We start from the raw sequence: 4,241 nt of genomic DNA, 5'->3' as shown, positions 1-4,241 counted from the left end.
TTCCATCCAATGGATTCACTCCCCAAGTGAGCACAACGGCCGATGCTATGGCGGTCCGAAGCCAGGAGCCTCTTCCGGGTCTCCCACGTGGGTGCAGGGCCCCAAAGCATTGGGCCTTCCTCGACTGCTTTCCCGGGCCACAGGCAGGGAGCTGGAAGGGAAGCGGGGCTGCCGGGATAAAACCGGCGCCCACATGGGATCCCGAGCGTGCAAGGTGAGGACCTTAACCACTTGCGCCACCGCACCGGGCCCTACCATTTATTCTTTAAAATCTAAGTGTTCCCACCTTCCTCACAATGGTTTTGCCCTCTACCCATCCCCCTCCTTTTCAGTACTCACTTCGTACTGATTTGTCAAAATTAAGGACCTGGAGCGACAGCTTAGGGGCTAAGGTCCTTGCCCTGCAGGCTTCCGGATCCCATGTGGGTGCCGGTTTTAGTCCTGGCGGCCCCACTTCCTGTACAGCTCTCTGTGGCCTGGGAAAGCAGTCAAGAACGGCCCAAAGTCCTGGGACCCCGCACTCCCACGTGGGAGACCTGGAAGAAGCCCCTGGATCCTGACTTCGGTCGGCACAGCTTCAGCCTCTGGTGCTACTTGTGGAGTGAATCAACGGATGGAAGCTCTTCCTCTGTCTCTCCTCCTCTCTTTATATCTGACTTTGCAATAAAAATAAATAAATCTTTAAAAAAAAATTTAAGAGGACCAGAGCCCCAAATGGTTTTCAGCTACTCTGCAATGTGTTACTATCCTTAATATTCCTAGAATAGCTTGTAACAGTACAGATTTGACCGTGTACGTAAATACTCATAATTTTATCTGCTTAACCACCATTATTATCATCACTCCTTTTAAAAAAAAGTATGGAACGATTCAGGAATTTGCGTATCATCCTTGCACAAGGCCATGCTAATATTACCCTGTATCATTCCAATTTTACTATATGTACTGCCAAACAAAGCACCACTCCTGGTTTTTACACTGAAGACCCAGGCCCACAGATGGCAGGCAGATTGCAAGAGCAACTTGGGCTTCAAATTCCGTACACTTTTCCTCGCATTACTGATGTCTTAATTAAAAGGAGCAAAATGGAGGAGGAGGAAAGCATTTGGAGGGAAAAGAACACTTCGCGGCCACTTTTTTTTTTTTTTCTAAAAAGAAATTGTGACTTTACAAATTGTGATTCCTCCACTTGAACTAGATCAGACTTCTTTCTTTGCACCTGCCTTCAGCTGGGTGTCTCTAAACCAGGTATTTGAGATTCCATACCGCTGGGTTTTCCAGCTTGCCACCCCCATGTTTGTCTCCATACTCAGGAAATATTAGAGGGAACTATATACACCAATAGCGGAATTGGTTCTGAACACCTTCCTACTGGTCAGGAGGGACAGCTCCTATGGTCCTGACAGAAGCCATTTTTTTTTAATGCATTCATGAATACAAAAGCAAAGAAGTTGGATCAGAAGTGGAAAACCCAGACTCAAACCTGTGCTCCAATTACAGCCATGAAGTTTCACTACAGTGCTAGCCACATCATTTTTTTCTTCTTTTCTTTTTTCCTTTTCAAAATTTTCTTCCTTTCCTTGCCTTGCCTTTCATTTCCATTCTTTTCTTTTCCCTTTTTTTTCTTCAAAAATTTTTTAAAGATTTATTTATTTTTATTGCAAAGTTTTACAGAAAGGAGGAGAGACAGAGAGGAGGAGAGACAGAGAGGAAGATCTTCCATCCTATGATTCACTCCCCAAGTGACTGCAGTGTCTGGTGCAGCGCCGAACTGAAGCCAGGGGCCAGAAACTTCCCCTCCAGGTCTCCCACACAGGTGCAGGGTCCCAAGGCTTTGGGCTGTCTTCCACTGCCTTCCCAGGTCACAAGCAGGGAGCTGGATGGGAAGTGGAGATTCCGGGACTAGAATTGGCACCCATATGGGATCCAGGCGGGTTCAAGGCCAGGACTTCAGCCGCTAGGCCACGCCTCCGGGCCCTCTGGGAATTTCTTAAGGGGCTGCTGCTGAGGACGTGTGAATCACAATGGCATTGCATGACCCATTCTCTGTCTGGGTTTTCCTTCCCTTTTCATGAATAAACAGACAAATCAAGTTTAGGGGTGAGAACAAAAGAAAAAGGGCAATGCCCTGGGGCTTTTACATTGTGATGGCACCCAGGGAAGAAGCTGTTTGGGACTGGTTTGTATAGGAGCCTGAGTTCTGTTTTTCTTTTTCTTTTTTTGCTCTTTTTTTTTTTTTTTTTTGTAAAGCCCTGCCAGCCACAGTCACCTTTTTTCTTTTTAAATTTCTTTTCTTTCCCTTTTCAGTTTTTTCTTTCCTTTTTCTTTCTGTTTCTTTCCTTTTTTCATTTTATTTCCTTTTTTATCTTTTTTGTTCTGAAATCATTTTTTTAAAAAATTATTTTTACTAGAAAGGCAAATATACAAATAGGAGGAGAGACAGAAAGAACTTTAGTCCTCTGGTTCACTCCCCAAGCAGCCATCATAGCAGAAATAAAATAAAAAATAAAAATTTCTTTTTAAATTTCTTTTCTTTATTTTTTCTTATTTGGTTGCTTTCTTTTCCTTTTTTTTCATCCTTTTTAAAACCTTTTAAAAAGATTAGTTTTTATTGGAAATGCAGATTTACTGCATCCTCTGGTTCACTCCCCAAGTAGCCGCAATGGCAGGAGCTGACAGGTGCAGGGTCCCAAACTTTGGGCCGTTCTTAACTGCTTTCCCAGGCCACAAGCAGGGAGCTAGGTGGATGTGAATTGGAGCAGCCAGGACAAGAAACAGTGCCCATATGGGATCCCGGCAGATGCCAGGCGAGAATTTAGCTACTGAGCCATCACACCGGACCCTCTTTCTCTCTTTCTTTTAAACTTTTTTCTTTTCAGTTATTTTTTCTTTATTTTCATTTTGAAAATTTTTAAAGACTTGTTTTATTTTTATTGGGAAGACTGATTTGAAGAGAGAGAGACAAAGATCTTCTCTCCTCTGGTTCACTGCCCAAGTGGCTGCCATAGCAGTTGCTGAGCTGATGCAAAACCAGGAGCCAGAAGCCTTCTCTGGGTCTCCCATGCAGGTGCCGATGCCAAGTCCCAAGGCTTTGGGCCGACTTTCACTGCTCGCCGAGGCCAGAAGCTGACAGCTGGATGGGAAGTGGAGTGCAAGTGGGCCACAAGGCTTGTCCCCTCTCAGCCTTTTAAAGGAATTATTTCTCATTACTTAATGTGCCAGTAACAACATTGAACATCATAGGGACAAACAGATACTGCTGGCATTTGGAGATTGCACGGGTTGATAGAATCTCTCAGATCTTAATTTTATTTGCCATAAGCTTTGAAAATAAATTTAATTATGTTTTTTAAAAAATATATCAGCACATGTTTATTTTTATTAGAGTACAATATTTATTTATTTACTTGAAATGTAAAATGATTCAGCCAGGTCCTAGCATTGCATTAGCAGTTTCAATGAGAGCGAGAGAGAACTTCCATGGACTGGTTCACTCTCCAATGACTAGAACTGGGCCAGGCTGAATCAAGGAGCCTAGAACTTCATCCAGGTCTGCCACATGGGTGGAGGGGCCTCAGGTACTCAGCCCATCACCTGTTGTTTTCCCTGATGTATTACCAGGGCGCTGGATAGAAAGTTGAACAGCCTCAACTGGAACCCGTGCTCATCCGGCTTAGCAGACAGTGGCTTCATCTACTATGCCATAAAGCCAGCCTTCTAAGTTCAGCTTTACTAAGCTAAAGCTGTAGGATGTGCATTTGGTACAATTGGATATGATGGCCACCTCCCACATCAGAGCTTCCTTCTTACATACAGTGTTGAATGTAGCATGTGATGGCAAAAGCAGTCTTGTACCTGAGACCCACATGGGAGACCTGGTTTGATCTTCTGGTACCTGACTTCAGCCTGACTCAGTACTAGCTTTTTCGAGAATTTTGGATGGGAATGAGTACACTCGTGATTTTTGTCGCTTTCTCGCTCTGTCTCTGATTTTTGCTTGTTGATTTTCATGACATTTTATGTATTTGAAAGAAAGACTAACACACACACACACACACACACACACACACACAATCTTCCATCTTCAAAGGCTGTCAGGGCCATTCTGCTGCATGTTAGCAGGTAATTGGATCAGAATACTGTATTGATATTCACTGCTAGAGTTCCAAGCCTTGGTTTAACTTTCTTCAAATCAATGCTTGCATTCTCTTGCCTCTTCAACATAATTAATTGATCAATAC

At 43.7% G+C, this 4,241-nt stretch overlaps 1 non-coding gene across 1 annotated transcript; it reads right to left on the bottom strand.

The window, feature by feature from the left end:
• Positions 1-854: 854 nt before the first annotated feature.
• Positions 855-961, bottom strand: LOC121169575. Its single transcript, XR_005885875.1, has one exon. It is a non-coding gene; the product is annotated as a U6 spliceosomal RNA (small nuclear RNA).
• Positions 962-4,241: the final 3,280 nt, after the last annotated feature.

This window comes from Ochotona curzoniae, unplaced genomic scaffold (assembly GCF_017591425.1).
Source record: "Ochotona curzoniae isolate NIBS_2020 unplaced genomic scaffold, NIBS_Ocur_1.0 scaffold_1852, whole genome shotgun sequence".
In the NCBI taxonomy this organism is placed as follows: domain Eukaryota; kingdom Metazoa; phylum Chordata; class Mammalia; order Lagomorpha; family Ochotonidae; genus Ochotona; species Ochotona curzoniae.
The sequence above is the reverse complement of the archived record's forward strand: the minus strand, read 5'-3'. Positions and strand labels throughout refer to the sequence as shown.